We start from the raw sequence: 19311 nt of genomic DNA on the forward strand, positions 1-19311 counted from the left end.
GTAATAATTAAAAAAATAATTCATTCGAGGTCATTTTAGTAACAAATATAAGTAAAAATTCATAATTTATCAGATCGCCGTAATATAGGGGCGAAAGACTTGTATGATTAACACTTATATCTCATTCTCTTTTGTTCGACAGATATGAACTATATGCATGATTTCTATAAGTGTCAACGTTCATTAGGTTTAAGGTATGTTGAGTTGTCATTATTGCAATATCTTACAAATTATGCCTGAGAATTATTCAAATATATTTTTTAGTTTTATTTAAACATAATACTTAAAAAATAAGAAAGAGGTTATTTTAGTAAATGATTCACAATTTATCAGACCGGCATAACATAGGGACGAAAGACTTGTACCATCAACACTTATGTCTCACTCCCTTTGATTCGACAAATATGAACTATATGCATGATTTTTATAATGTATCGATATTTACCAGTTCTAAAGTGTCATCAGTTGTCGTTATTGAAATATTTCATAAATTACGTTTATAAATTATTCAAATATATAGTTTAATTTTATTTTAACATAATTATTAAAAAATAATTACTTAGAGGCCGTCTTACTAACAAGTAAAAGTAATAATTCATAATTTATCAAATTCGCATAACATAGAAGCGAAATACTTGTACGATCAACACCTATGTATTCCTCTTTTTGGTTCGACACCTATGAACTATATGCATGATTTTAATAATATGTCGATATTTACCAGTTCTAAAGTGTGTTGAGTTGTTGTTATTGAAATATTTCAAAAATTATGTTTAAAAAATATTTAAAATAAAGTTTAATTAATTACAATAAATATTCCTGTGTGGCTTCTCTCTAATACAGGGTAAGAGTAATGTCCTTTTTCAATATGGTTATTAACTTAAAGAATAAATTCTTTTGTCCACAATGACCCAAATTTTATAATAATACCGTCACACTATGAGTTGATCTCTTTATTGACATATATTAATTATTATATTTTTAAGAAAATTAAACTACATAATTTGAAAAATTTTCTAAATGCAATTTGATAATATTTTATAAAAATCAAATTGTTCAGGAGTATCGACTCTAGTTAACAACAACCCAAGTAAGTCACACGTTAGTATTATAGTCTTGCGCTCATATGTTATACTGATTTGGTCACTTGAAAATCATTACTTATTTTTGTTATTATTATGAACTCTAATTAATAATTTTATAAATTATTACGTTTAAATAAATATTTAAACACAATTAAAAAATATTGTAGTAACAATAGTAAAAACTCCAAACACTTTAGACATAGTCGACAGCGACACTTTAAATAATCAAAATAATCATACGATTCATAAGTGTTAATCGTATTTTATAACAACCCAAGGGAGTCACCTATTAATGTTGAAGTTTTACATATTTATTAAACATCATCTTTTAAAAAATAAATTAAATATTTATTATGAACTCTAATTAATATTTTTTGAATTAAAATAGAATTACATTATTGAACGAGGTTATAGACTCATATTTCTTTGTCTTTGGAATTATATTTAATTAAGTGACTTAATTATTTAAATATTTACACACATAATTTTATTATGACAAACATGTCAAGTTATACTTATGCGAGAGTACCCTTTTACGGATAAAGAATAAGATTAGATTCCACTTTCAAGCAGTTAATGATTAATGTGTGTAATTTTTCTATACCACTTTTACTCCTCTTATGTCTTTTTTTTTTTTAAAATTATTATGAAATTGAACCAATATTTTTGATGAGTAATTAATTTTCATTTTTATTTTCATAATTTTTTTAAAAATAATTGCGGTATGAAAAATTGTGGAACTACACTAAGCATGTTGTAAGTGAAAATTAAAAGAATTGAAAAATTGAATAACTGAAATCAAAGATAGGTAAAATTTATTTGCTATTACCTAACATTGATTCTATCACATAAAAAATTAGTTTCAATATTTTTAAAACATAAACGTCATCTAACTTTAAAATATATATATTTATGACATAAAAGTATTCTATCTTTAAAATTTAGTACACAAAAATTATTTTATTTATTTGTTTAAAAGGTGTTTGCACAATTTACTATTCAACTACACATTGGTGTAGAAAATAATCAAATACATTTTCTTCAATATTAATAATATTAAATTAAAATTATTATAAAGAAATGAGTAAATACATAATTACTCCTCTGATGTTGTCCGAGATTTTCTAAAAGACACTTAAACTTTCAATACCACCTATTACCCTACGATTCTTATTTAATCCCTTGTAAATACACAATTTTGACTTAATTTTTGGCTCTGCGTGTAGTCACGCATTCCAGACGCGTGAACCATTAAATGTGATTTAGTTCACCAATTAAAATCCGCCACGTGTCAATTAAATGTCAAAAGAAATTAAATTCCCTTCTTCTTCTTCTTCACTTTAAAACCACAACCTCCTTGCCATTAACATAGCCGTTGGTTATTTTGAAGAAATTTTTTGTCTCTCTTTATTTTCTCAACAAAATCAACCTTAAAAGGTAAGATGTTTCCATTTATGTTGTAATTTCTAAAGAAAATCAGTCCTAAAAGCTTTAATTTCGTCTTAATTTTTTTAATTTTTTGAAATCATGTTAAATTTTGTGACTAGGTGTTTGCCGAAAATAGTTTTACAATGTCAAATGCAACCGTGAATCAAATTTGTAATGACGAGAACGATCCCATATTGTGTGTAAAAATGCGATGCAAACATGGAGACTTACTGTCAATGCAAACATCATGGTCGGAGGGCAACCTAGCTAGAAGATTTTGGTCTTGTCCACGCTATCGTTTATGTCCTATACATATTTTCTTATTTTTCCTCCTGTTTCTGTTCAATTAATTTATTTATGTCCCCTTTTAGGAGAAATCATGCAACTTCTTTAGATGGAGGGACCCGAAAAAAACTGATTTACGATCGAAGACAGTTATTTCGAGATTGGCGAAGAGAATCAAGGAGTTGGAAGAAACATTGGTATTTTATAAAAGTAATGGCAAATGAGTGGTGAAGAAGGAGAAGAAGATCAAATTTTGTAATTAGAAGCTCATCGTCATGATTGTCGTAGAGTTTTTTCTATTTTGGACTAGCATTACCAAGAGAACGGATGATAAATGTAACTGTGTGTAATTAAAATTGTCATAGTCATTCTCTTATTCTACAAAATAGTGTTCGTCTTTTCTCTTGTCGGAATAGTAGTTGCTTAACAAGATGAAATTTTATTTAGTTGTGTAACACTAAGTGTTTGTCTTTTCTCTTGTCGGAATAGCAGTTGCTTAACAAGATGAAATTTTGTTTGGTTGTGTAACACTAAGTGTTTGTCTTTTCTCTTGTCGGAATAGCAGTTGCTTAACAAGATGTAATGTATTTTATATTAATATATTGTGTAGCACCTTTTCAATCTATTTTGTATTAATATATTGTGATATTGACAACATTTGTGAGCATTCTAAACGTAAAGTGTAGTGAATAGACTAACAAGACAACCATAATGAGAGAAAATGAGGACTTCATTTCAACACATTCATTGTTTCAATTTGAACAACAAAGCTTGTTTTGTTTGGTACCTAACAAAACATACCTTAATACCTAAAGGTACATAACAAAACAAACTGCCTAAAACATTGTTTGATTGCTATAAAATAAGATTAAAATGCTATCACCATCAACAAAACATACAAAAACTAATTATTTATGACAATATTAACAATCTCCACCAAAATATACAGATCATATCAGCAAGATGTCCTACTTCCATGGCACATGAGTCTTCCTAGTTGAAATATTTTTGCCTTGAGTTTTTAGCAGCAACTGCAAACCTCGTTTGAATAACCTTTTCAACCCTTATTCTTGTAAGTTTGTTATTGGTAATGGTTGACTTTCCTTTCCATTTGAATCTTTGTCTTGGTGTGTAGCCAATATAACCAGTCACAACATCAGACCTCTTTGTGACCTTTGCACCAGTGCTAATGACTCTTCTACTTGGCATTCCAGGCTGCACAAACAAATTACAGAAATTATAAGGCAATCTTTAGAAATTTCAGGCTGCACAAACAAAAATTCTACAAACTACTTACATTAAGAGTGGTAAATCCATCTTCAACTTGGTATATTCCAATCCCTACCATCCTTGGACTTTTAAAAGGTCTTGTATGTCTTTCACTGTTGTCCTCATGGTCTTGCGTTTAAGGAGGCACACCCCTTCCTATGCCCGCTCCACTGGCAGAACTGGTTTGGCTCTCTTGAGTCATTCCTCTTCTTCGACCACTTGAGATATTTGGAAAACTTGAACCACCTAAAACACTGCCTTTTTCTCTACCTCTTCCTCTAGTAGCATTTACAATATTTGTGGTGGCCTGATTATTGAGATATTAGTACACATACTTTAAAAAAAATTGATAGTAACATATAAATAAATATACCTCTTACTGGTAAGATGTTCCAGCTGAATGACTTGGACCACTGCCCTTTGCTCTCCCTCTCCAGCCTGTGTTTTAAGAAATTAGTCCTTGTACTTAACAGAATGTATATTAGATAATGATTATACAAATACCCGTGCCTGAGAAGATGTTCCAGTAGATTGACTTGTACCAGGTTAATCTCTTGTAGGACATGATCTTTTATTATGTCCCTGAGTACCACATTTGCTACAAGTAATTACAGTATCATATTTGCTAAGTTTTTCAGTTTTTCTACTTTCATCAGCCTCCTTTCTTTTAATTTTATGTGATCTTTCGGGCAACTTCTGATCTTTGGTGGCTTCACAGTAGGATTATTTGATGTTGGCCACATTTTCATGTTATTCATTGGTTGAATAAAATGAGCATATGTGCTGAGGTAGGTATCCTTGTGATAGCAGGTATCCACAAAATTAATGGGTTCATATTCCTTATGGTAAAGGACATCAACAACCAAGGACAAGTGTCTTTGCAGCACCTCACTCTAACTCTAGAAGGCTTATTCACATATTTTTTAATTTAAATCTTTTCTTGAATTGCATATCTGGTTACTGCCAGCCTTAAATCCTTTACATTTGGAAAAACCAACCTTAATTCCCAAATAATTTTTTCATAAGTTTCATAAAAAACAACTCTATTTTTTTATTCTTTCTTATCACAGGTTGTTGCACTACTTCATCACCATCTTTACCATCTCTCCAACCTGCTTCATCATCTAATTCAAAGCTAGGAGCTTCATCACTTGGGTAGTAAGGTTCATCACCTCCTATTTTACCAACTAGGCTATCCCTAGTGTCAATATTTAACTCATCATACCCTATAGCTGGACCTTTTTCACCAACATTAACCTGTTCAGCTGTTATGCCTCTACTTTTTCTTTGTAACCTATTGAAATTTCTTTACTAGCCCTTATATCAATATATTCTTGATGGACATTATTGTCAACATCACTGTCCAGACTAGTATTCCCTTCTGAATCTAAATCATCCTCTAAAGCATCATCACTTAGATCCTCATCTATTGTAGGGTCAAAAGACTTGGAAGGTATATTAGAATGAAGAGGCTCATCAAGAGTGTTAGAAGGGAAATTAGGAGTACAAGGCTAAAAATAAGAGCTAGAAGCATCACCCTCATTAATAAGGTTCAAATATTCCCCACCTACCCCATTGTCACTTGTATTGGGGAAATACTCCAATTGAAGTGGGGCCTGATCAGGTTCAGTCACCCCATGTGAAACATACACCTCAAGTTTATCTCTATTTTTTAACATATTGACAATGTAAAAAATAACCTTATCACACTTAATTTCTACCAAATAACCATTTCATTTAACAAAGAAATCACATTAAGTTGAATATCCTAGATATTTAATGTAGTCTCTTAACTCAAAGTAAGACATCATATCAACATCTTTATCGAAAAACTCAGTCACAGACCCACCAATATATTCAGGTGGGGGACCAAATTTTATTTCACCCTCATGATACCATCTTAAAGTTACAAGCACAAAAGCCATTGAAAGATACCTGAAAAACCTATAATTCAACCACATAAACACATTGAAATCAGTAAACAAAGAAAAAAAACACCCATCCCACCCCACCCCAGCCACCCCCACTTGACACACACCTAAAAAGAATTCTGAGTTGTACATGTTACTACAACACTGTAACAGTAACAACAACATATGCAAAAAATCGACAAACATCCAACAAACACATAAGTCAATATGTTCATATTTGCATCAATTTCAGTAAATTATGTTCCCCCCTAAAAAACACAACTTCGAAGAATCCATCAAATCGACAAAAATTAAAACAAAGACGTTGTACATGCATAAGTGAGTATGTTTATATTTGCATCAATTTCACTAAATTATGATCTAAAAAATATTTCTCCCCCCAAAAAATACAACTTCGAAAAAGCCATGATTAGAGACATTAAAACTACAATTCACAAAATCCTAACCTGTAAAATCCCCTACTCTTAGGTTAATACGTATTTTTCCCCCAAAAAATTTCTCCCAAACATCTTTAATCTCCTTCGAGTGTGAGCTTAGAGTGTAAGTCGCGAAAGAAAAATCAAAGAAGAGAGAGAGAGAAATGGAAAATGAATCGTTTGAAATGATAGGGGATATTTTATTACAATTGGGTCGGGTTATTGGGTTAAACCCAACCTTTTTAACCTTTTAATAATTAAATTATTATTTAAAAAGAAAGTGCAAACCATGCGCCTAAGGGTTGCTGCAGAATATGGTCAAAATGGTGTATTTACAAGGAATTAAATAAGAATCGTGGGGTAATAGGTGGTATTGAAAGTTTAAGTGTCTTTTCAAAAATCTTGGACAATATCAGAGGGGTAATTATGTATTTACCTTAAAGAAATCAAACTTAGGAAAGCAAGTATAATATCGTATACCCCCAACATGTTGTGTTAAGAAGTAAAACATTAAAGATGTTTCTAATATCATCCTGAATCTATAATCTATATCCATAATTTATAATTCATTAAAAGTGTGAAGACCCTTAGAAAAGTGAAGTGGACTTTTTCCCTTCGTTAGAAAGTCTTGTAATAGACAAAAATGTCATTTACTAATTTTTTAAATAAAATTTTTTAATATCTAATTATAATAAATAAAACTTGATAAGATAAAAAAGGAAAAAGAACATATTTTTTGGTTGAAACTTAAAAGTCATTAACCATTGAAATTGGAAAAGGTTTAAAAAAACGGGGAAAAAATGATAAATAGAATTGGCGTAAGTTAAAGCAAGAAGAAAAGTTATTAAGTATAAGAAGGAAGTGATTGGTGCTAAATTCCTAATATTTAGGAATTATCCGTTTAATCCTTATATATCAATTAAAAAATTACTCTATATAAAAATAGAATTTTCTAATTTTTTTAAAAATATATGGTAAGAAAAAAATCCTATTGTATTAGGAACAAATTTTCAATAAATTCTAATAAGGTTAGAAAAATCCTCCAATTATAAAAAATTACTTTATATAAAAATAGAATTTTATAATTTTTAAAAATATATGGTAAGAAAAAAAATCCTATTGTATTAGGAACAAATTTTCAATAAATTTTAATAAGGTTAGAAAAATCCTCCAATTATAAAGATTTGTACCTCATTCGTCTCCAGTACATTGGAGTACTTCTCAATTTGTTTGATCATATAATTACCTATAATAAACTTTATAATCTAAATGCGTAGTTGGCTATATGCATAAGAATTTTTCTATTGAATTTTGTTAAATTATCACCTCCACAAGCATTATTTTGCCAATACTAGATAATCTTTATTTTGTGAGGAATATTGACATGGATTTTATAATGATATGAGTTTATTATTATTTTTTGTAAGAATTATTAGGTTTAATAGTATTGTTCTATTATCTTGATTATCACATTATTTTGTTGCAGTTTTTGTATGTTCAAGTGTATATTATAAATAAATGTTCGATTGAACTTTAAAGAATTTTTTGTGTAAAAATTAAGTTTAATTGTATTATTTTAGTATCTCGATTATTGTAGTTTTAGTTATGTAATTATCTATTATTTTTTCTGCTTAATATAGGTGGTAGATGAGCGTTCGATTGGGCTTTGAGAATTTTTTGTGTAAAAATTAGATTTAATCGTATTATACCAATATCTCCATTATCGCATTATTTCTTTATAGTTTACATATAGATGAATATTCGATCGAACTTTGAGAAATTTCGTGTAAAGATTTGATTTATATTATTTTGATATTATTAATTTATTTGTCGTAAAATATTACTCTGTTAATATTATTCATTATTCACTATGTTACTTCCATTTATTTGATGTTATTTCATCTAATTTCAAGTTGATGTCCATTTACTCAAAAAAATTTGTGAAAATATATATGATGTTATTTGCAAATACTATTTGTATCTTTTTCATAGTCAGTGAGCTATATACATGTTTAGCACATAAAATATTGGATTAAATATATGTTGGACAACAAGCTGATTGACAGTTTGACACGAACCACACGTGAAATGCACGTACACTTGACTAGTATATGAAAAGTGTGAAGTGTCTAACAAATATTTTTTGAATTTTTTGTCCTTTATTAAAAGTCTTTGCTTTCGATAAAATCGTCTTTTCATTATTTTTTTCTAATATTTAAGAGTTAAAAGTTAATTAAATATATTTATGATAAAACATTTCCTTATATGGAAGTCATCAGAATTAATAACAACTAATATTAGTTTAAGAATTCTAAATCAACTATATTTGATTTTTAGAAGATTTGAAAAATCTAGAAATAAATATAAAAGTATCAGAATAAGAAAAATTTAATAAGTACCAAATTTTTAAAAGTTATGTACTCAATAAAAATATAATCAATGATTTTGTAAAAATTTGAATTCAAAAATAAGGAAAAATTTTTAATATAGAAAAGAAAGAAAAATAATCATACCACAAATATGGTTCAAATTGATGTGTCTCTTTTACCCTTTGACAGCAAGGGAAAAGATACTGCATTTAAAATGCAAAAGTGATGATCTATCAATCATTTGAAACTTCTGGTGGTAAAATATGTATGTACCAATACTAAAATATCTGTTTATATTTATATTATTATATTAAAGTATGAAGGATTTTTGAAAAATGATTTGAATTTTTTACACTTTATTAAAATTTTTGCAATAGATAAAACTATTTAATTTTAAATAAACAAATATTATATGTGTAAGACACGTGCGATTACATTAGTGTAATTAATTTATTTTGGACCTCTATTATATTTTTGATATGATTTGGAAAAATTCAGATGAAATTTAATTTTTAATTAACTTTATATCATCCATTTCCTTTCCTTTTATGTCTCAATATTTACTTCTTGTAATTTTATTTAATTGCTTGTATTTTTATTTTTTATTTGCTTATTTGTTTTTTTCATTTAGTAAAACTGATTAACTGCATTGCTATTTTAATTTTTGAATTAAAATAAAATTACATTGTTGAATGAGGTTATAGACTCATATTTTCTTGTATTTTGAATTATATTTAATTAAGTTATGTGAAAATTTATTGAATAATATGTATTAATTATTTTTAAAATTAGTTACAAATATAAGATGATAATCTAATGTTTATTTGTAAACTTGAACAAACAAAATACTCGAGTATAATAATATTGTTTGAAAGGATAATTTTTCAAGGACCATATTTGCATTAGAATAAGGATAAAATCTAAATAATAGCTTAAAAAAGATATTTGAATAAATCGGCCATTTGATTTTTTACTTGGTATACAAAGTTGGAAAAATATCTTGCATTTAGAAAATTTTCAAATGACATATATTATGTCCATGATAATGAATAATAAAAGTACCTTAAATTCATTAATTATTCATGTATTAATCAATTTTAGTTGTTCAATAAGTTTAGGGAATAGAAAAAAATTACTACATTTATTAAGAAAATTTGGAGGGAATTTATTTGAGAAAATATGATAAAATCTAAAACAAGGCTATGAAGGTCTTTTTACAATTGTGGCCAAATTTGGGCTAAAAATTGTGGTCATTTAGCACTTCCCTTTTAATTATGGGAAAACTACATGGAGTAACATACCTAAGACTTAAATTATAAAAAATAGCAACACTTTAATGAAATTACCTTGTGTAGCAAACCTAGCATTATTTTAAGTGTGGTCTCCCACTTTGTGCGTCTCTAAAAAATTACTTTGTTTAACATGCGGATTTCACGCCAATTGCAGACTAATCTTTCTTTTTCCTTTTAATTTTACCTTTTCTCTTTCTCTTTTTTCTTTCAAATCTCTCAAATTTCACTTTCAATTTTTTTCCTCACAATTTTCTCACATTTTTTATAAGGATTGTGAGCCACAAAATCAGATAACTATTAAATTCAGTTATTGCATGTTATCTATTTAACAATTTTTTTCTTATATTTTGTACTGTAAATCATTATCAAGGTCGTTATTGAGGTCGTTTTTATGAGTTGATATAGTTGAAAAAATTAAATTTTGGATGAGAATTGAAACTGAATTTTGTTTTGTTACGATTAATGGAGGATAATCAGAGTTGAATGAATATTGTAGATGATTTTGGGTTGATTTATTATTGATAGTTTTTTTTCAATTGTTTTTCAGTGAAATTTGATTTTTTATGAGTTGATAACTTGATATAGTTGAAAAAATTGATTTTGGATGAGAATTGGAACTGAATTTTATTTTGTTGCAATTAATGAAGGATAAACGGAGTTGAATGAATATTGTAGATGATTTTGGGTTGATTTATTGTTGAAGAAAACATGGAGAAAGAGGTATTTTTTTTGTACATGTATTTTTATTTACTGTTATGTATTTAGGAATTTCAGTAAAGCTGTTATCAATTTTGGGTAATATGCAATTTTTTTTTTGTGAAGCTAATATGTATTTACTAATCAACTGATATGTATTTAGGGATTTCAGTAAAGCTAATTTGTGAAGATGATAGGTTAAACATATATTTTGGGTTAACATGTTTTTATTTGTATTTTTTGTAAAACTGCTATGTTTAGTTGTATTTGTATGTTAAATGAATTTGCTAAGTTGCATGTATGGAATTTATTATACTTGATATGTATTTTTAGTATATTAGAATGTTGAAATATACAAATACATTCGTGGTTATGGACGTATTTATATATGTTGAAATACAAATATATTTTTAAATAATTTTTCAATACAATTTATGTAGCCTTGCCATATATACAAATGACTGACTAAATATACATTTAAGGTATACGTATGTAGTTTGTATGTTTTATAGATATATATGCACTTTCATTTGTATTTTTGTTAGGTTCAACATACATTTTAAGGTATAGAGAAACATTTGTATTTTTATACATACATATCAAATTTCATATGTATTTTGCTTTAGTAATGGTTTTGTGTTTTTATTTTGTTCAATAACATATGCATATTTATATGTATTTTTTGATGTGTTGATTGTGTTGTATTATTTTTCACAGTTTAATAAGGTGTAGTTTTACTTTATATAGGTGCCGCGTGATGAAATATTCATTGTAAGAAAACTTTCAAGTTTGCACCACATATGTGCTGCTACAGTGATAATGATATTGAGGGAAGTTTACAGTTTATATTGATGTGAAATATTGATGTATTATTTGCAGAACACAAAATATATTTTAATTATTATTCAATATTTTTTGTAGGGACTATGGTTTGTATATGGTTACATACGCAGAGTACCTTTCTTATGATCAAGGCGTTCCTTCACTTGAGTTCAATCCCAACGTATTTCGTACAAGATATGCTTCACTAATGTGGAATTACATCATGAGGAAAAAGAAGCAAAAGCTCAAAGTGACAACGAAACGTCATTGAGGCCTGTTAGAAAAAGCAAGATAACTAGTGTCACAGAAGTATTAGAAGTCTGATGGTTGAAGATTTTATTACATTGTGTAACTGACAAAATTTATCTGAATGTTGATATTAATTGTAGAAACTTAGTTTATATTTTGAAGTGAATCAAAGTTACTTATTTTTGAAGTGAATGAAAGTAGTTCACTTTAGTCTTTTATGTTGAATATGTTTTCAATAATTTTGTAGTCTGTTTTTTTTTCACTGTTCAGTTTTATTTATTACAGTGAGATTTAACTTCAAAATACATATGCAATGTTCAGGTTTTGCAATATGTACATATGCAGTATTCATATTAACTTAAAAATACATATGCAGTTAATATCATATGTATTTTAATCTTGGTTCATTTTCTTTCAAATATATATGAAGTGAATCAAAGTTACTAATTTTGAACTGAATGAAAGTAATTCATTTTAGTCTTTCATTTTAGTCTGTGTTTTATTTCAGTGTTCAATTGTATTTGTTACAGTGTGATTTAACTTTAAAATACATATGCAGTGTTCAGATTTTGCAATATATACATATGCAGTATTCAGATTTAACTTAAAAATACATATACAGTTAACATCATATGTATTTTAATCTTTGTTTATTTACTTTCAAAATACACATGAAATGAATCAAACTTACTAAATTTGAAGTGAATGAAAGTAATTCATTTTAGTCATTTATGTTTAATATGTTTTCAATAATTTTGTACTCTGTATTTTATTTCAGTATTTTTTTTTTGTTACAGTGAGATTTAGCTTAAAAATTAAAAATGTTTAGATTTTGCAATATATACATATGCATTATTCAGATTTAACTTTGTTCATTTACTTTCAAATACTTTTAAATACTTTTATGTTTCAAATACATATAAGTGATCATATTTGAAAAATATCTCAGTTATCAAATACATATACCCTAAAATATAGTATTTTTTTAAATAAAAAGCATATGTATCTTTTTTTTATCAAATTTAGTAATACATAACTGTATTATTAATTGTTATTTATAATTCATTGTAGCAAATGATCGATAAAGATCTTTAAACTTACAAATGAGTTCATTATTATGAAAAGTGCAAAAGAAATTATAAAGAAAGAATACAAAAGAACAAATGTATCATTTACGATATTTTTCTACATGAATGCCTATTGTTACGCTTAGACCCACAACCACTGCATGAGTTGATGTTCTTCTTTTCAAACATATCCCTGCTCGATTTTAACACCTTCAGCAGATGTATTTAACACTTGATGCAAATTATTTTGGACGTCACTTATTTCAACAACATATACATTATGTATTTGCCCTACATTACCAGTGATTTGATATTCCACTTGAATACGTCTGCTGCTCAAATCCACATTTATGTGAGATGCCAAAAGATTGTGTAGTTCATTGAATGATGCCGTCGTGCTCAACAATATTGCGTCAGTGACGTACTCTTCATAATTTTTTCATACATCCACCTTCCAGAGTGCTTCACGAGAACTGATATGCTTCCCATTGCTAACTTATTTCACCTAAAATATAAAAATATACATATTTGTAAGTTGTCAATAGTTACAACATACACTTACACAACAAAAACTCAAACAAAATTCTACAGTTATAAACGTAGAATTACGAAATAACTACTCCCGAAAATACAATTACGAAACATACAACTACAAATAAAATACAATTAAATACAATCAAAGCCAACAACTACTCCCAAAAATTCTACAGCCAATAACTACTCCCAAAAATATAATTACGAAACATTTGTTAAACTTAAAATACAAACACAGAAAATTTTTCCAGACAAAATACTATTAAAAATTAGTTGTTCAACATTAAATACAATCAAAGTCACAACCTCCATAATCGAACACAACCAAATTATCTATAAACAAACTTTTCACATATACAGATATACTATAAATTTCGAGAATCAAAACTCCAAAAAAAATGAATGTTGATTAGCTTGAAAAACTGATTTCGATCACTATTTTGTTCTACCGGATCAATTTACTGTAACATTAACTTTTACTCAAAATTTATCTACAAAATATTAAAATATAAATTAACGATGTCATGAAAAATTTGAACGAAGTAGCAGTAATGGATCACTAAAAAAATTTCTAACCAAATAACTGTAATGATGCAAAAATTTTTTTAGAACAAATTCCATTTTTTCAATTTCATAAAACCTTATGAAATTGATATGAGAAAAAATATTATCAATGAATACCTTCAACAACAGTAAAGGATGAATTTACAATCGATGGTTGAATTCAAACAAATTATTTAGAAGAAGGTACAGTTGATCGTTGAATTCGAAGAAACTGATCGTTGAATTTGAAGAAATTGAACAAAAGAAGATACACTTTAGTTTGATTGTTCAATTAGATGAAATTGAACAGAAAAAGATTCAATTGATTTTAATTTTTGTTTTGCCTAAACACGTTTTTTGAAACTAAAAATTGAATTTAATTGTTGTTGCTAACAAATAACAAAAATCTCCTGATTTATTAGGTTTTAATGGGAAAGGAATCTTCATATTTAATTTAAGGTAATTTTACCATATTTACCTCAACTAATTTCAGTTAATTAAGGATAGTAAAACCATTTTTTTTCCTTAGCAACAGTTTGTTAAAATACAAAATACAAGTTGCTACCTTAGGTAATTATGAAAGTGTTGTTATGCATCAAGGTCTTAAGTATGCTATTTGTGAATTTTTTCCTTTAATTATTATACTCTTTAGTTGTATCTTTAATTACTCCGGACGTTTCAAAATAAGTGATACTTTACTTTTTCATTTTGCTTCAGAGTAAGTGATGTTTTACCTAACCACGAAGAATTAATATTCTTCTTGAAAAATTACTCCGGTTTTAATAAAATAGAGTTTTACACCATTAGAGAGCTATTTATTTTTCAAGGTACATTTGATTAATGTGGTAAGATGGTAAAAATGTTTCTTACTTTCCGTTCCAAAATAGTTGACATATTTGCTAAAAGAACTTGTCTCAAAATAGTTGGCATATTTAAAAGATCAAGAGTAATTAATCATTTTTTTCAAACTCTAACCTTAGTAATAATTATTCTAGAATTAAGAGACACGTAAATAGATGAAGATTAAAGAGATAATAAGAATTACATTATTTAGATCACGCTCTTAATTAATTTTTTCCTTAAGTCATGCAAAATCTATACATGTCAACAATTTTGAGATAAAGAAAATATTTTCTTGGAATAAGTAAATTTCTTAAAGGGTGTGTCTAGGGACAAATTAAAATGGAACTGGGTTACCACGCTACCCAAACGCTTCGATAAAATTTCTATATATGTATTGATAAGACTTAAGTCACCGATAGACCCTTAAAGTTGTCTACGAAATTCACTTAGACAACTCAACTAGGACTAGTACCTACTGAACACCTAAATTATTCAAAATGGTACCTATTAAGTATAAAGTGCTAATGTAGCAAGAAAAATGTTCCTCACTTTTATTTGGTGCCTGAATGGATCCAAATGATATTTTATTTTATTTTGTTTGAAAAATTTAAAGAAATAACTTAAAGAATTATTTATTCATTTTTTAAAATAATAATTTCTTAATAAAAAAAAGAAAATCAACCACCCCCCTCTCCGTCATCTTCTTCACCCTCTTTTTTGATTCTCGCTCAAAGCTACCGCAACTTGTTTTAATTGTTTGCTATTTTATTTTAGTTTTGATAAATGAAAAATATTTTTAAATCAATTAATTGAATCTGTAAAAAGAAAAGAAAAAGTTTTCTGACATTTGAGTCTAAATAGTTGGCCAAACTTCAGTTCATCTTTATCACCACTACTAAAAAAAAGAGGAAAACCGACCACAAAATCCGACCACAAGTGGTCAATTTTCCTCAAATCCTGACCACAAAACCGGCCAAAGTGCGTGATCGGTAAAATTGTGGTAACTTTTTAAAAATCGACCACGTGTGGTCATTTTTTTAAAATATATATATTTTTAAAATTTATTATTATTTATTAAAATAGAAAAAAATGAGTTTAAAAATAAAAAAATTTAAAATAAACCGACCATAAGTGGTCGATTTTATTTTAAAATTAATTAATTAATTTTATTAAAACCGACCACTTGTGGTCGGTTTTTTGTAAAATTTTTAGAAAAATTGACCACTTGTAGTCGGTTTTATGCAAAAAATTTAAAAAACAAAAATCAACAAATGAAATACCATACAATACAACAACAACAACAACAAACCAAAGTACAAACTACAACAAAATGTCCAAATCCATACAACAATAATAACAACAAACCAAAGTGTAAAAACTACAACAACACATACAAAAGTATAAAAACTACAACAAAATATCCAAATCCAAAGTACAACTCATACAAAAGTTAAAAAACTAGTACTCATCTTCATCGTCATCATCTTCGTCTTCCGCATCCTCATCTGTGTTGATATCATCCAGTGGGCCTAGACCTTTTGCAGCCCGAACTGCATTACCAGGACATGGAGGAATAATCCCTGCAGTCTGAATAAAAGAGTTGAACTGCTCCTGCAACATCCTGATTTGTGATGTTGTTTCCTCCTCCTTCTTCTGTGCCCTATCTCTCTGTTCAACACGCTCTCTAGTGAGTTTAGAAACCGTATTTTTTAGTGATTCAATGGTTTCTCTATCAACTGAAGAGGTATAGGATGTAGGACCAGACGAAGACCTAAAATTCTTGCCAAAATAATATCAAATTTGATAAAAAGATTCATAAATTCAAAATTTGATTCTTAAATGGGCAGCTTTTGCACGAGGTTTAACCCAGACATCTTCATCAGTCGGGTTCTTTTTTTTTCAGATGCGTCTCCTCGAATAGCTCATCATGTGGTATCTTCATACACTTTTCTTTTTCCTGCATATGAAAAAATTATTAATCTTCAAATAATTAAAAATTTAAATAGAAACAAACAATTAAAACTGTAAAAGTTACATACCATTTTTTCCTCCTCAACAATCATACTTTTGGCACTCACAGTATGTAGGGAGCCACCTTGGATGATGTCCGGGCTTTCTTTCCTTTGTCCCTCAACAATTGGTATTCTTCGCTATTCCAATAGCAATATACTGTTGCTATAAGGATTCACTTATCCAGTTAGGTTGTACTAAGTTGGTTCTGACATAATCTTACAGACCGTTAAATCTGGATCTAGCTCTTCTGTGAAAATTTCTCTTTATAGCACATTCATTCGCATCATCCCACCAATAATATTTCTACAGCAAAAATAAAATTATAATATTTAATTTTTTGTTCTAACAATATGTTAAGTAGTCGATAGGTTAAATCCATACATGAAATTCGTTAAACATTCTTTCTCTGTCCATTTCTGGAACCTTTTGCCAATTGGTCCAGTAGCCGTTGAAGTTTAGACAAATGCATTTCCTCGCAATTGTTCCAACTCCAGCATCCGGCCTAAACCTACAACACAAGATCAAACAGTAATTTCATAAAGCATAATAATATAGCAATGAAAAATGAATAATGTTATTATATTTAGAAATCGTACCCTGTTCCATAGTGAATAAGATAACGCCTCCCATAATTATCTCTGTCTCCAGGTTGCAAAACAAGTGCTGGTGGATGCACTGGCATGGACGGATCTGAAGCACCGGATGGAGTGCCTCCGAGATAAAGATCTGACAACTTAATAGATCCAGCAAAATCACTGTGCAAACTTGGGTGACTACTACAGGAGGGTACTGACGATGGTAGATATCCGGATATGCCAGCGGTCGTCCGATAGTACTGTGATGGCAGTGGCACGATGATAGGAGCAGAATGAGTCGGTGTAGACCCATGAAGTGGCCCCATATGTGTAGGAGCAGGAATTGAGTGCCGAGACGATCTAGAATATGAGGGTCATGCTGGCGCATCAGCAAACCGACCCTCAAATATTTGAATACCTGTCGGTCGTCTATAAGACGGAGGTTGTTTTTTTGTTTTTTTATTTTCGTAGGATCAATTTTTCCCTTACCTTTGTCAACTCTACCTGACATCTAAATTATGTAAAGTTAACAAGTAGTTAGTTTTTACAAAATGAATATATAAGAAAACATTCCAAGTAACTAATTTCAAGTTACTAATTCACATTTCAAACCGTTCCAACAACACGAGATAGACAAAAATATTTTTAAAGTTACTAATTCACATTTCAAGCTACTAATTAACATTTCAACCTACCAAGTCACCAAGAATAACCACATTCGAAACAAAAAATTCACCTTTAAAGTCCCTATCATTTTCAACCTACCAAGTCACCAAGCATAACTACATTCAAAACAAAAAATTCACCTTTAAAGTCCCTACACTTAATCATTTTCAACCTACCAAGTCACCAAGCATAACCACTTTCAAAACAAAAAATCACCTTTAAAGTCCCTACACTTAATCATTTTCAACCTACCAAGTCACCAAGCACAACCACTTTCAAAACAAAAATCACCTTTAAAGTCCCTACACTTAATCATTTTCAACCTACCAAGTTACCAAGCAGAACCACTTTCAAAATAAAAAATCACCTTTTAAGTCTCTACACTTAATCATTTTCAACTAATCAAGTCACCAAGCATAACCACTTTCAAAATAAAAAATCACCTTTAAAGTCCCTACACTTAATCATTTTCAACCTACCAAGTCACCAAGCACAACCACATTCAAAATAAAAAAACACCTTTAAAGTCCCTACACTTAATCATTTTCACCAAGTCACAAAGCATAACCACTTTAAAAAAAAAAATCACCTTTAAAGTCCCTACACTTAATCATTTTCAACCTACCAAGTCACCAAGCATAACCGCTTTCAAAACAAAAAATCACTTTTAAAGTCCCTACACTTAATCATTTTCAACCTACCAAGTCATCAAGCATAACCACTTTCAAAATAAAAAAACACCTTTAAAGTCCCTACACTTAATTATTTTCAACCTACCAAGTCACCAAGCATAACCACTTTCAAAATAAAAAATCACCTTTAAAGTCCCTACACTTAATCATTTTCAACCTATCAAGTCACCAAGCATAACCACTTTCAAAATAAAAAATCACCTTTCAAAGTAACTACACCTAATCAATTTCAACTCACTAAGTCACCAAACTAAACCACATTCAAAATTATTAAGCATACCGAAATTCACAATAAAAAGTTCACATTTCAAGTACCTACGCTTCAACAAAATTAAAAATAAAAGTTCACCTTCAAGCTAAGTTACTACACTTATTCACTTTCAAGCAACATATTCATTTATAGTATAATAAAGTCAAACAATTGAACAAGTGTAACAAAACAAATATAAGTAGAGACATCACATGTCCCTCTCTCACCATATAATCATTACAAAATTTCTATGACTGTCAAAGCCTTCTACAACGAACAATCCCAA

The 19311-nt window shown here is 28.6% G+C and overlaps 1 long non-coding RNA gene across 1 annotated transcript; it reads left to right on the forward strand.

The window, feature by feature from the left end:
* Positions 1-142: 142 nt before the first annotated feature.
* On the forward strand, positions 143-3179 carry LOC124891143. Its single transcript, XR_007049551.1, has 2 exons — positions 143-194; positions 2885-3179. It is a non-coding gene; the product is annotated as an uncharacterized LOC124891143 (long non-coding RNA).
* Positions 3180-19311: the final 16132 nt, after the last annotated feature.

This window comes from Capsicum annuum, chromosome 1, assembly GCF_002878395.1.
Source record: "Capsicum annuum cultivar UCD-10X-F1 chromosome 1, UCD10Xv1.1, whole genome shotgun sequence".
Lineage (NCBI taxonomy): Eukaryota > Viridiplantae > Streptophyta > Magnoliopsida > Solanales > Solanaceae > Capsicum > Capsicum annuum.